At 48.9% G+C, this 15,650-nt stretch overlaps 1 pseudogene; it reads left to right on the forward strand.

Moving 5' to 3' along the window:
- The first annotated feature begins 12,953 nt into the window (after positions 1-12,953).
- Positions 12,954-13,782, forward strand: LOC101574369 (annotated as a pseudogene).
- Positions 13,783-15,650: the final 1,868 nt, after the last annotated feature.

Raw genomic sequence — 15,650 nt, forward strand, 5'->3', positions numbered from 1 at the left:
TACCCTCAAAAGATGGCACGAGGTGTTCTGCACAGAGTGGAACAAATGCCCACAGCGCGCTGACTTTGTAAATAACTGAGGCTTTCCCAAGATCCATCCCAATCCTGGCCCCTTGTTTAGGACCCTGAATCATGTTTTCTTCCATTTAACAGACTGACCTAAATTTATGTGACAGTTGGGTTTTAAGCAGGGTGTGGTGGTGCACAGTCATAATGCCAGCACTTGGGGGGCTGAAGTAGGAAGATGGCCTGTGAGTTCAAGGCTGCACAGCGAGTCCAGGCCAGCCTGAAGGACACAGCGAGACCCTGTCTAAGAAAGATAATGGGGACCAGTGAGATAGCTCAGCAGACTAAAGCTCCTGCTTAGGTAAGAGCAGAGACCCAGGAGCGATCCCCAGTATCACATGCTGCACTGACCCACTCCCTCCCCACCTCCCCCCACTCCCGGGCATGCTGAGCAGATAATCAAGTCTGGGAGTTGTGGCACAGGCCTGTAATCCCAGAACTGAGGAGACTGAAAACAGGAGGATCACTACAAGTCCAAGCTGTGTAGTGAGACCCTGTCCAAAATAAATAAATAAATATTTTTGAAAAGATAATTAGGTTATAAAAGACCACAGAGATCCTTTTTTTTTTTTTTCTTTTTTCTTTTTTCTTTTTTCTTTTTTTTTTTTCGGAACCAGGGTTTGAACTCAGGCCCTTGCACTTGCCAGGCAAGCACTTATTCTACTGAGCCATCTCCCCGGCCCCAGAGATCCTTTCTGAGGTCATTTTATGCAGAGAGGAATGTTCAGACTCATTACATTACAGGGCCAAGATTCAGAAGACCGGGCTTCTACCACAACCAGAGGAATAATCTCTCATGAATGTTGAACCAATTATCTCTTTAAATGTAAAATGTGAACGCCCAAATCTGTTTCCCCCGTATAACGTCGGCTCACTGCATTCAGCATGTGTACCTCAAAGCTGGGTGTTCTTTCAGTGTCCACCCACCAGGACCAGGCCCCTGCCAGCGACGGCATCTGTGACACTAGGTCCCCAGCCGCTGCCGAAAGGAGCCCAGGCAGGGGGTGATCCCACAAAGTGAGGGATGCTCTTAAAAGGAGGGAGCCGGTGCCCAGACCGTGACCTGGCCTGCTCAAGGGTCCACAGCGTGTCAACACACCAGCCACACTTCAGCTGCCGCTCTGTCCTTCTAAATCAAAGTACCACCTCCCGCAGTTTAGAGTTTCCAGTTCCTCCACTCCTCCTTCCACCAGGGCAAGATTCATAGGCTCCGGCCTGGACTTTGGAATTCAGCGGAGCTCGGTGTTTTTCAGCGTGTTATCCGGGGTTAGCAGCAGGCTGGTCGTTGTGCCCAAATTGGCTAAGGAATAAAACGGCGCGCGCGCAGCACGTGCAGGACACACTGAATCGCGCTGAACAGTTTCAACAGCTTGGCCGGCCTGTAGGGGAAGCAGAAGGGGAAGTCCTGAGCGCGCCCTTCCGGCACCCCAGCCGTACATAATCGGTTCAATCCGTCCCATCTCATTCCGTAAGCGCGGCTTGACTCTGAAGGACACAGCGAGACCCTGTCTAAGAAAGATAATGGGGACCAGTGAGATAGCTCAGCAGACTAAAGCTCCTGCTTAGGTAAGAGCAGAGACCCAGGAGCGATCCCCAGTATCACATGCTGCACTGACCTGGATGCTGTTGATTAGGTGAGTGAATAATGGACGCTCCCAGCCCCGCGGATCCGCTCGCTTTGGCGGGTGCGCACGTGGTCCCGGGCAGGCATCTTTCTATTGAAGCAGGCCATGATTCTTATCATTGGGTCTGCAGTCTTCCTGGGTCTCGGCTTCCTCGTCTGCGACAAGGAGGTCATATGGCCTGCCCTTGCCTCAAGAGTGCTTTCAACATTCACGAGAATCAAAGTTCTGAGAACGTAAGAAAAAGGGTGCTTCTGGCCGCGCTACTAACGCCTTTCAATCCCTATATTCCCGTCCCACTTCCACCCGGTCTTTGGAATCCGGCCTGGCCTGAAGCGGGGGAGGACCCTGCCTCGTGAGGTGGACCCGCTGGCCCCTCTAGGAAGCGGATTCTGCACTCACACAGCGAGGACAGCAGCAGAGGCTGACCCTCCGCCTCGCCCTGACCTCCCGCCAGCCTGCGACCCGCCCCCCGCTGGGCAGCCGGAGGGTTTCCCCAGTGCATCCTGCAAACCCCATCAGATTCCCGAGGAAACGCACGTGCTCAGCTCGCACAGAAGAAAGCGACCGCCTGCGATCTTCTTTAGCCCGAGAAAGCATCAGCACATCCGCGCCCTGCCTGGAAGGGTTCAGCAAAGACGCGAAGAGGAATTCCACCTGCTGGAAAGCTGCAGCCTACCGGGGCCTGCGGCGGAGCGCGCCGAGGCCGGCTCACTGCTGAGCGTCGAGCGCCACCTCGTGGCGAGCGCGCGCTACCGCGGCCGCCTCCGGCCGGGCCGGGTACCCAGGCCACTGGATCAAGATCTTTTTTTTTTTTTTAAGAGAGTACAAAATAGTATTAAAACATAAAAACTACATATTATACACAATTTCACTAAACAAAATAATATGAATTTCATGGTAGTTGTAATGCTTAGTGTTGTCTTCAGATTAGTTGCTCATATTTAGCTGATTGGAACGCCGCACACCTCTAACTGTAGCACTCTGGGAGGCTGAGGCAGGAGGACTGCAAGGCCAGGCCCCGCGACAGCAACTTAGCAACTTAAAGTTCATAATAATTAAAATAAAATAATAATTAAATAAATAATAAAATAATAATGAAAATAAAAATGATTTTTAAAACAGGCTGGGGATACAGCTCAGCGGAAAGGTTTTGATTCGATCTACAGGAGCGCACACAAGGAAAGAACCTTTAGCGCCCAGACGCCCGCTGGTAAACTGGGCGTTATAACATGGAAAACTCGTGACTTTGTAGGTGGCCAAAAGCGAGTGACCTATTCCATCTTCAAAGCGGAGATCTGAGGGCTGGCCAAATAGCTCAGAGGATTAAAGGGCCTGCATGCAGGCGCAGGGGCCGGGGGTTCCCTGGAGCATGCTGAGGCAGCGATTAGGACTGGGCGTGGTGGCGCACGCCTGTAATCCCAGCTCTTGGGAGGCTGTAAGCAAGCAGATCACTAGAGTCCGATCTAGTAGTGAGACCCTGAACACCCTGGAGACCCTTCCCTTCTGCACGCCGCGGGAGGGAAGAAGAGCGCGACTCTCTCAGTCCTTCTTGTACCCAGAAATAAACTGGGGTCCAGAGAAGACAGGCTTTTCAAAGGTCACCTAGAAATTAGTGACAGAGCTACAGACAAAACCCAGGTCTCCTAAGCGGAGAGATAAGCAAACAGACACTTCAAGTCAGCAGGGAGAGATAAATAAAGAGCACTGGGCACTGGCCGGCATTTTAGGGAGAAAAAAGATAAACTACATTCCTGCCTTCTTTCCCACAGCAAAATAAATCCCACAGAGATTTTTCACCCATGAAACGAGTAAGTTTGTTTTTAACAATTATTAAAATGTAAGAAAAATGAAGAATGACAATATGGTGAAGACATTTTCAAAAATTCATAAATGAAGATTTTTCTTTGAAAGGCTTGTAAGAAATTTGTGAGGGGTAGTCTCCTGGGTGAGCAGCCGTGGGGACACAGGTAAGGAAGACACGGTTGCTTCGGTACTTCCACACTGCTCGTTTTTCTAAAATTTTATCCATATATAATTTCTCTGAGCAAGGTTAATCTGTTAACACAGAGGCTCTGGGCTTTGGGGCAAGGGGTGGGGACTTGGAATTTGTTTTCTTTATCTTTTTCTGTTTTAAACAAAAAAAAATCAGAGATTTTTAATATACTTCTAGAACGAAAGAAATAGGGGCTGGGGAGATGACTCAGTAGAATAAGCGCTTGCCTGGCAAGCACAAGGGCCTGAATTCAATCCCCGGTTCCACCAAATAAAAATTTAAAAAATAAATACATAAAATGAAAGTAGAATTAGAAGCGTGGGTCAGTGTGGGCCGCGCCCAGTGTATACTGGCTCCATTTACCGTTTTCCAGCTTGCTCACGGCGAGAAAGAGACACGCATCCCGCGGAGACCGGGCTTTGCATGCCCACGTTCTCACCTGCACTGGGCTCGCTGGGACGCAGCCCCACTGCACACTGAGAAGCACCCACCGCTGCATAATCTTGAGGTAGGAAATACTTTCTAATCATGACAGGAAAGCCAAAACCCTACCGGCAAAGGACTGAGAAATCTGACCACATTAATGCACGAGAAAGCAAGTTACAAGAACACAGAATATTTCAAGGAATTTGCTTATACATGTGCTCGGCAAAAGGTCAATTTCCTTAATGTAAAATAAATTCTACAAATTAACGAAGAAAAGCCACACAAACCAATAGAAATGTTAATATATTTGATTGTATCATAATTAAGAAAAAGCCCAATTAAATCAACATTAAGATACTCCTTTACCTTCTTATTAGTTTGGTAGATTTTTTTTTTTTTGGTAGAATATTTAAAGCAAAATGATGCTGTTTTCAAAGATAAGGAAAGAGAGACACAGGTATAGTTTACTGTGGGAGTACAGTGTAAATTGGTCCAAGTGTTAAAGAGCAATTTAGGAACATCTATCTTTCCATTCAAGGTGAAAATATTTTGTATTTATACATAGTGCAGCTGCAGTCTGAATGTGTCCCTCTAAAGTCCCATGCTAAGGCCAGGAGCTGGGCACAGAGCCTGGCTGCCATGAGTCCTCAGTCCCAGTCCCGGGCCTCAAGGGGAGAGGAGTTGAAATGTAATCATCAGTGTGATGAACTTAGGATTTGAGGCCTTCGGCAGGTGATCGAGGTAAGGCAGACTTCATGCATGAGATGAGGAAAGGCTCAGGGGGTGGGTCTGCTCTTTCACACCTTTCTGCTGTAACAGAACAGAGGCTAAAGTACTCAAGGCACCATCTTGGGAGTAAGAATGGGGCCTTCACCTTCCTCAGACTCCCTGTGCCTTGACTTGGACTTCCCGTCCTCCAGAACTGTGAATGGAAAGTTTCTGCTCTTTATAACTTCCTAGCATCAGGTAATTTGTGATAGCATCCCAAACAGGCTGCCACACATGCTCGCAGGAGGAAATTCAAAATCTCCTTCCTCAGGGCCTTCCCAGTTTTCCAGCAAGGGTTTCCTCAGTCAGAAGGTGGGCGGGTCCTAACTCACTCACAACTTCCAGCCAAAAAGAGCACCAGAAAACTGGATGTGCCTGCTCCTCTCACCCTTCTCATTCACCAGGGCTGCCAATCACTGCTGGACACTGCTTCTAGAATGTTCCCCAGATGGTTCTTGCCCACTGTTCCCATTGCCTGACATCCCTGTCTAAGACTTTGGGATCTCTCTCTCTCTCTCTCTCTCTCTCTCTCTCTCTCTCTCTCTCTCCCTACACTATCTCTTGCTCTCCTTCCCACTTGAGGGAGCTCTATCTCCCTAATTCTTATGATCCACCTTTGGTTTTGCCCTTTATTTATATATTGGGTCTCTCATGTAAGAGAACCCAGGCAATATTTAAGTTTGTGTGTCCAATTTATTTCACTTAACAGAGGCAGGAGAAGCCCACCTCCAAGCACGAGCTCTGTGATGGCAGAACAGGGTCGCACTGGGCCCTTGAGGTCAGACTCCTGTGTCTCTCCCCCGTGGTCATCCCACTGATACAGGTTGGGATGGAAGCTGCCCCCAGTGGCATAGGTGCATGGGGTGAGGGCACCATGGAAACATGCCCCAGAGGGCTCACAGTTGGGGGAGGCAGGGTCCCCAGAGAGGCAACAGATCTGCCCCTGCCTGGACTGCTTCCAGGGCATCTAGCGTTGGCCCTTTGCAAAGGTACCCCATCCATAAGCCTCTCCAGTTATGTGAAGGTCTGCGGGCTCCTGTGAGACCATCAGCTCCAGCAGCCCTCGCAGTTCTTTCAGTTCTACTTCCCTAGGGAAAAAGGAGCAGGAAGAGAACTAGGCTCTGAGCACTCTGGGCCACAGTTAGATCCATCAGAATGTACCTCCGAAAGCTCTGCCAAACACTGACTCTCAGGGTGAAGAGGGATGTAAGAAGAAAAAGCAAGAGAAGAGACCCTCTAGGGCGCTTCTTACCACCCATGAGCTAGGACTTTTCCCCAGTCCCGCAGCTCCTTACACATTTGGCCCCAAAGCCAATGTACATCTGCAAATTTCAGATGCACCCCTCATGATGTGCTTTGGAATGAGAACAGTTAGCAGCTTTCACTGGAAAACAAAACTGGAGTTTATAATAGGGCTCTCTCCTTTACAGCATCAGTGTGATTTGTAGAAATTTAGCTTACAGAAATAGTTGAACAAGTGCACAGAGATAGCCTTTTCAGCATTATTTGTGAGAGTAAAAACTGCACCCTAAGTATGAGAGCGGTTTGATAAATTACAGCATGTGCCTATGCGCATACCATGTTGTGCTACGCAGCATTTAAAGCAGTGAGGTAGACTTACGTTTACAGGTGCAGAAAGACATACAAGATCTGTTAGTAGTCGAGAGAAGCATACTGCAAGGCCGTGTTAAAAAGTCTCTTCATCGGGGCTGGTGAGATGGCTCAGTGGTCTAAAGCACCTACTTGGAACAAGCTTAGCAAACACAGGGACCGCGGTTCAATCCCCCAGCACCACATGCCAGCCAGCCCCGCCCCCTGGTGGGCTGAGCTGGCCACACACACACACACACACACACACGCAAACACACACATTTAAATAAATTTTAAAAAAAAAAGTCTCTTCATCATTTTAAGATAGTGTCTATAAGATAGAAAATATATATGAATATAAAATGTAATGAGGCAGAGGCCAGGGAGATAGCTCAGCGGTCTAAGGAACCTGCTCAGGCAAGCTTAGGCAGGCACGGGGACCGCGGTTCAATCCCTGGCACCCCATGCTGCACCAGCCCACAGGGCAGGCTCAGCTGGCCAACAAATAAATAAATAAATTATACAATGAGGCATTCCGAGTTATGTATATTATCTAAAATAACTCATTCAACCTTTGTAACAGCCCGTGGAGTCAGCATCCATTTTGTATGCAGGAAAACTGAGGCAAGGAGAGCTTATATAGCCAGAGCAAGCTGACAAAGCTAACAAGAACTACCTATTATTATGATCATTCTCATTATTATATTATTATTATTAATATTATTGAAACCCAGGAGGCTGGCTTGGGAGTCTGCCAGATATCTAAGCAGAAGCCAGCGTGAAGGCTTGCTGTACCCACAGCCATGCCTACACTGATCCAGAGAGGAGCCTGCGACAGCACCTAACACTCATCACCCTCAGGCTTGGAGTCAGGAAGGCAGAAGAATGGACGCATCTTACCTTGTGCTACACGCTTCTTTAGTACCTGACTATTCTTTTTTTTTTGTTTTGTTTTGTTTTTCCCTGTGGAACCAGGGGTTGAACTCAGGCCTTTGCACTTGCCAGGAGTACCTGACTGTTCTTATAATAAGCACGTTATCTGTACAATACACAAACATACACACAGATATGTATTTGTTTGAAGCAAGCCACCAGGCTTGCCCTGGCACAATCAATCACCCCAGCACTCCGTGTGCTGATTTGCAAAATCCCTATGGAGCTTTTATCCATTCACCTACGAACACTTAAGCCCCGTGGCTGCCGGGCATGAGCACCGCATGCACCACTCTGCCTGACACCTTCAGTGACTTCCTACTGTTATACTCTGTCAAAACTGACTCCATTTTCTTGCCCTTCTAACCTCGCTGAGTTCCTGTCCTGTATGCGTCTACCCCTCCCAGCTCCTCACCCCTATGAGCCAAGTCTTATGATATCTGTATCATAAGATATGATATGATATCTGACCCAAACTTGAACCCTGTGTGACTGCTGACTTCAGCACCCCACCCAATGGGACCACCCAATGAACTAATGATCCTGCCGCTTCTTCCTCTCCACCCCTCCCCTGTTTTTGCAGTTTTCAAGCTTAAATACTGATCCTTGTCAATGCTCGGCGCGCCTCTTTGCACCTGGCATAGAGACGGCCGCTGGGGACCAGCTAAAATAAAGCGCTCCTTTTAACTTTTGGACTTGCCTCGTTGTCATTCGATTTTTGAGCTACAACACCTATGACCTAAATGGTGGTACAGGCAGCAGAGGCACATGGGATAGCTCCATCTCCCACCTCTCTGACCTAAACCCTCGCCACTTCCATCTCTGACTCATACTTTGGCAACACTAAGCTCTTAGTCACTCTCTGCTCACAAATGCCTCGCCTTCACTCTCCCTCTGTGCCCTCTTCCTGAACCACTGCCACCCATGCCCACAGATGCGCACTCCCGTGGTGAATTCGTACCATGCACAGCCATGAATCCGCGCTTTGGCGATACCAAGGTGTTCTGCCTGCACGCAGCGTGCTTACATGTCCCCTCAGAGGAGGGCTCGAGCCCAGCTGATGTACTCAGCTGAAGCCTTGTCAGCTGTCAGTGAGTCCCTCCTGCGCAGAGAGCTGCCCTGCTGGAAGTCATGCCCTTTCCAGGCAACCCACGTGCAATGGCTGAGTGGTGCAAAGGGGTAAGAGCCCGACACGTCTGAAGGGGTGTTCTCACGCCAGACCTCCCGACACCGCGGGGCATAAAAGCACGGAAGCCACCGAGTGGGCACGCACGTTTCTGCCTGCCCCTCCCCTTCCACCTCTGGGATGCATCAGCTCCAGCTGTGTGGCTCTCCCACAGGTTGTCACATCTACACACAGTGCAGTCATCTCCATCCTCTCTACCCCTGTGGAGCGACCCCACATAACACGAAGAAGATGGCTTCGTCAGCTCCGGGGGGAGAAGCAGAGCAGAGGGCACCTCGTAAGAAGCAGGATCCACAAGCGGGCTTTGTTACACCCCAGTAAGGCTCTCACCCCGTTGAGCTGTCTTCATTTGCAACAAGAGCAATAATAGTAGCCATTGGGTGACTTTCTATAATTTGGGTTCTGGGCTGATGCATATTTTATTTTTCTCAACTGCTCACTAACGTTGTTATTATTTTTCTCATTTTTACACAATGAGACAATGGAATCTCAGACAGTTGGGAACAAAGAATTTAGATTGGAACCGAGGTTTATGGAGTACCAAAGCCCTGTGCCCTCCGTGCACACCTCACTACCTCTTAGGCCCACCGCGTGTTTCGTGAAAGCCTCAGTGAAGACCTCTCCTAGTTCTGGGCTGCACGCAGCAGGCACCAAGAAGCCTTAGAAAATGACAAGGCCAAAGCAGAATAACAACTGTAGATGAAAACCAGCCTAATTATCAGCACGATGCAACCCATCTGTTCAAATTTGTCAGCAAAGATGATCATGAAGGGCCGGCAAGATAGCTCAGTGGACTAAGTGCCTGCTTTGGCAAGCGCAGGCACCAGGGTTTGATCCCCACCCCCGGGGCGCACTGATCTGGTGACAGAGTCCGGGCATGGTGGCACATGCCTGTAATCCAGCACTGCGGAGGCTGGAAACAACAGGATCATTATGAGTCTGAGTTGCATAGTGAGACCCTGTATCAAATACATACAATGAAAAAAAAAATGATGAACAATGAGAGGCAGTATGCACTCCCTTTCCCCGAATGCGTCTCACAAAGCTTCTGTCCTATGCTGGCCTAGGGACCCCCAAGAACTATTCTGCTGCCTTCACCCCAGCTCCCCTCAGTACCCTGACTCTCTCCACTTCCAGCACAAATGTATGGGCCTCGTATATTTCCACCATGCTCCCCGCCCCCCGCTCATGACTGATGCTTTCAGAATCAACGTTCTGCCCCTTGGTCACTCATTGTCTAAGACTCAGGAATCCCCTCTGCAGTTATAGGAGAAGCAAGATTTGTCCCTCTCCTAGGTCTTATGCCACGGCAAAAATGAAGCAGTGAAGTCCAGAACTGTAGCGTTTCATGGACTCATTCGTGCAAAGAAAACAATGAACTGTAAGTGACCAAAGAAATAAAGCTAGTGATTAGACTAACATTAACGGGCCATGCCTTGAAGACTTGATGCCTGTGCAGACCATTCTCAATATTCTCTTTCTTATACAATAAATGTATTTTTGGTAACAATCATGAAATAAAACAATTACATCCCATAAGATATTTAATGGATGATCAGGTAGGGCATACAAGGAGTGGAATTTTCCTTTTTTTCTACTATAGAAATGAGTTCATGATGGTAAAAAAAGAAATACTGAGGTAAATGTTAAAAAAGAAAGGAAGAATGGAGTAAGTGAGTGCTTTACGAGTGATCACTCACTCACGCAGATCGAACGCCTCTTCCTGGCCCATCTGACTGCAGGCCCGGGTCTCCCAAGCACATGACCAGACCTGCCAGATTCTGAGGAGAAGCCAAGAACCTTTACACCTGGAGCCAATGCCGCCTCTCCCGGGCGGGTTCTGGGTGGCCCTGGCTTCCTGGTCACTGGCACCTGCTGTGCTAATGGGAGTCCCAGACTCGGACGCTCAGGTCCCTCACACTCACAGTCTCCACTTAGTTCCCTTGTGCTGCTTCTGCTGATTCCTAATCTCTGCTGACTCCGACTCTAGTCTGCTCGTGAATCCATCCCCCAGCTTCTGTGGAAGTCCCCAAAGCTGAGCGGGAAGGTCAGTGAAGCACAGGCCTCAACTGCAGGACCTCCCAGCCTTGCTGTGGAGACCCACACAAAGATTCCAGCTGAGGCGAAAAGCCACTGTGCCATCAAGGTGCAGAACCACCAGAGAAAGTGGAGAGCAGGTGACTACAGGCCCTGCTCTCAGAGTCCGCATGGTACAGCACATCCCCTTGAGGTAGGAAGTGAACTGTGCTCCTTTCAGTGGCATGAGAAATTTTCTAATAAAGCTCAAAGTAACGGGGCCTCCAGCCTGCACTGGGTGGAAACCTAGCCCCACCACTGCACTGACATCCCTACCCGATACTCTCCCAAGAGGAGGAGGAACAGCACGCAAGCTGGGACAAGGGTAGAATGGAGACAGACATATAAAATGAGGCCACGGGCCATGAGAATGCATCTCACTAGAACTGGAGAGAAACACTTCAGGCCTCTTCCCTATCTACTTATTTTCACTTCACTCTGTCCATCCATCAACCACCTGCCTGTCTGTACCTCAGTACCGCCACTAGTGGAATGTGAGGGCCATGTTCCTAACACAGCTTAGCTTCTTCCAAGATAGTGACATGGGAGGGACAAAGACAAAGGCAGGATGCCTGACCCTGCCTCTACTCTGGGCAAGAGGCCTCAGTGCTCCCAGGTGACTCAGCCCAAGCATCCACGAAAGAACACAGGCAGCACAGCGCAGGCAGCAACTGAGACCACCTCCTGACTTCTAGGACACAGAAGCAGGAAGGACAGTCCTGTCAAGTGCTGGTCCAAGACTCAGTCCCTAGGTACTGCCTCAGAGGAAAGCACACTAACTGTGGCCACTAGCTGTATAGCTCTCAATGCAGTGAGTTCCGGGTCAAGAACTGTGAGAACTCAGAGCCTTGATGGAGTTCTGGGAGAGAGGCTGGAGCTCTTGTGTTATCTCCCCTGCCTGCCAGACACCTACCTGCTTCTCCGCGTACCGCCCCTCACAAGCACGTGGGTATAGGATGGCCAAGTAACTCAGCGGATTAAAGCACCTGCAAGCAGCCTCTGGGTCAGGGGTTCAATCCCCAGGCCTGCTGCGCTATCCCCACCCCCGGAGCACGCTGAGACAGCAACTGAGACTGGGCATGTTGGCAGCCGCCTGTAATCCCAGCACTTGGCAGGCTGTAAACAGGAGAATCATTATGAGTCCGATCTAGTAGTGAGACCCTGAACATCCTGTAGACCCTTCTGTAAAATAAAAAAGAGAGAGAGAGAGAGAGTATAAGGTGCTTGCACAACACAAAGTTAACTATTAGTAGAATTGGGGTGCAAATTTAAGCCCCGCTTTCAAACACCCTGTCTTGCCATGATGCCACGTGCCCTCTTGCAGGTGGTGATCACAGATAGCTTCACAGGGAGGTGGCCTCTGGATGGCCCTGGAGGGACAACGTACAAAGCAGTCTAAGTGGGAGCCCAGCACAGCCCACAGATACCTGCAATCTGATGCAAGTTAACGATGTATAAGAGGCCCGAGTTACATCATGGTAGCTATAAAACTGCAAACTGAACTTGTTTGAGTTGTAAAGCCATGTTCTGGAGAATTAATTAAGATCCTTGCTTCGAGCATGAATTTCCCGTCTTCTTTCAGGGGCACAAGTCATTGGGATGAAGGGGCCATCCGCCATCTGCCTGGGTAAATACTGTAACAACTGCCAGAAACCAAGAGTCAAAGCTCTAAACAGAGTGCAGACGCTCTAGTATCAGCAGTCGGCTTGAGCTCCTCGCACAGAACATGCCAATTAAGCAAACTAATTAGGCTTCACTGACAGCCCAGTGGGATTTATTAAAGGAAAATCTTGTGAAACATTGCATCCCAGAGCATGTACTTGGATAATCCAGAACAGTGATTTACTTAGGGGATTAAAAGTCCCTTGAAGTATGTTCCAGAATGGAGTTGTTTCTGTCAGAACTACATGGGGATCACAGTCATGGGGCCAAAAAAAGAAAAGAAAAGACTATCCCAAGCACCGTCTACCCTCCTTTAAGACGGGCCCAAAGGGTGCGGCAATAAACACACATCTCAATGACTTCAGTCCAAACACAGAACTTGCACTGGGTCTTTTCAGCCATGATTAAGCTGTGTTGATAAATATAGATCTCTATTTCTCTTTCTAGTGCTGTAAACCTGTATTATTAAGTCCTTGGTCCTCTGCAAAAATACATTTTCAAGGTCAGCTTTGTATTGGAGTCTCATGAATTTCTATCAGGTTGTGGGTGGGTCACAAGCTCTATCACATGATATTAATACCAACTCAAGACAACTCCTTCTGTAAGTCTCTTTCTGTCAGCTGGCTAGGATGCTGAAAGGGAAGAAGGCCAAGGGCAAGAAGGTGGCTCCAGCCCATGCTGTCATGAAGAAGCAAGAAGCCAAGAAGGTGGTAAATCCCCTGTTTGAGAAGAAGCCAAAGAATTTTGGCATTGGACAGGACATCCAGCCCAAGAGAGACCTCACCCACTTTGTCAATGGCCCCGTTACATCCAGCTGCAGCAACAGAGGGCCGTCCTGTACAAGCGGCTGAAGGTGCCCCATGCAATTAACTAGTTCACCCAGGCCTTGGACCGCCAAACAGCTACCCATCTGCTTAAGCTCACCCACGAGTACAGACCAGAGACCAAGCTCACCCACGAGTACAGACCAGAGACCAAACAAGAGAAGAAGCAGAGGCTCTTGGTCTGGGCACAGAAGACAGCTGCTAGCAAAGGGGATGTCCCCACTAAGAGGCCATCGGTCCTCAGGGCAGGAGTCAACACTGTCACCACTCTGGTACGAGCAAGAAGGCTCAGCTCATGGTGACTGCACATGACGTGGACCCCATCGAACTGGTCATGTTCCTCCCTGCCCTGTGTTGCAAGATGGGGGTCCCTTACTGCATCATCAAGGGGAAGCCCAGGCTGGGGCGTCTGGTCCACAGGAAGACCTGTACCACTGTCACCTTCATGCAAGTCAACTCGGAAGACAAAGGCCCACTGGCTAAGCTGGTGGAGGCCATCAGGACTGACTACAGTGACAGATACAATGATATCCACCATCACTGGGGAGGCCACATTCTGGGTTCAAAATCTGTGGCTCGTATTGCCAAGCTGGAGAAGGCGAAGGCTAAGGAGCTTGCCACTAAACTGGGCTAAATGTACTCTTGAGGTTTCTGTACATAAAAACATTAAATTGTCCTTAGTCCAGTGAAAGAAAAAAAAAGTACCAACTCAATGTGTGATGTGTGGTTATATAACCCAGAGCCTACAATTGCAGCAGACAAAACCACTTCAAAAGGCCACAGGTCCATTCCTGGGTCACATATTGTCCCATATCTCAAACTCTTGAGAATGGGGTTGGAGTCACAGGAACAGTGAAAGTCCACACTTGGTTGCTTTTCTCCATTATAAAATCTCAGCTGCTGCAAAATAACTGCAGAATGCCCCAAACACACTGCAGGAGAAAAGCATCCAACTAGCATGTGTGGTCCACGATGTCTCCGCTCTTCCTGCCCGGCTTCTCTGCTAGGGAATACAGACTCAGGACCGGCGGGGATAGATGGGGAAACACGCTGCACCTAGAAGCCGCCACGCCCTCCTCATCCTCATTTGCACAGCCTGGCTGCTCTCCGCCTCCGGGAGGAGTCCTTTTAGGAGGTGCCTCTGATCCTGAGCAAACATACATTGGCTGAAGCACATCTTCCCGGTCAGCTGATGCAGCGGTTCTCTGGCTGGTTCAGGCCAGGGACCTTCACCACAGCACAGTTCGTGGAGCCAGGCAGCAGGAGGCAGTTTGGAAGCCCATCAGGGAAGACAGGGGACGCACACTGCGGAGAAGAGCGGCTGGAAGCTGCTAACGCAATGAGCGTATGGGAACGTGGGTGGGTCTACAGTACCATCTATGTGATGGTAGAACGTAACATAATGCCGCTTATGTTACCAGAAATATACGTGCCCAAAACAATGCACATACTACGAAGTACATGCCAAAAGGATACATATTAAAAATACATTCTTGAGATGGAGAATAAGGAATAAAAACAGAACGAATAAAGGTGAGCATGCATCCATAGGGCCATGCACCCAGACCCTTGAGGAGACTTGCAGAGACTAGCGAGGTGTCAGGACCTGCGGACCAGGAGTGCTTCCTTCGTGCGCACTGGAGCATCAGCCTAACAGAAGAAGTTTCTTCAATGCAAGAAAGACCAGAGGAAGAATGAGATCGGGGACAGCACTGGATCTTTCTTAAGCCCAAAATAATAATAATCACTACTTGGCCTTTTGGCTAGGATCAAGTACAGGATCTCAAGTGCAAAATATTCTGGGGTAAGCGAAGGAAAACTCAATCCTCATTGTAGTTTGAAAATGCTGAGTGAAGCACCTGGAAGTCTTATTAAAACAGAATGCTAGGGGCCAACAAGATAGCTCAGCAGACTAAGTGCCTGCTTAGGCAAGCACAGGGACCACAGTTCGATCCCCGGCACCACATGCTATGCCAGCCCCGCCCCCAGGGTAGGCGGAGCCAGCCAGAGACCAGGCATAGTGGTGCACACCTGTAATCCCGGCGCTAGGGAGGCTGAAAGCAGGAGGATCACCACGAGTCCAAGATGCGTAGTGAGACCCTGCAACAAGCAAATACACTAAAAAAGAAACAAATTGCTAGAGTCACTGCCAGAATTTCTAATTTTTTAGCAAGTTCCTTGGTGACATTGAAGCTGACCATCAGGACCAAACTTTGAGAACCACAATCTTAAGGACTGCATTAGTCTCACACTGCTAAGGCTGCTTTGCAGGAAAGGAAAGAAGGGAAGGGGCTTCCTTTGTAATCTCTTCCTACCCCAATTTTGCTTTAAAAGTATTTACTGTTCTGCATTGAAGCAGGTGAATGTTTCTATATCATCAAAAATAAATAACATGTACGAACTGATGAAAAAACAAAAGAAAAACCAGAAATACGAAGTGTGTACAAAATACCCATTTGTTGAGCTGTGTAGCAAGACCCTGTACCAAAAGAATTATATATA

The sequence above is a fragment of the Octodon degus genome, unplaced genomic scaffold (genome assembly GCF_000260255.1).
Source record: "Octodon degus isolate 3935 unplaced genomic scaffold, OctDeg1.0 scaffold00049, whole genome shotgun sequence".
Classification (NCBI taxonomy): Eukaryota; Metazoa; Chordata; class Mammalia; order Rodentia; family Octodontidae; genus Octodon; species Octodon degus.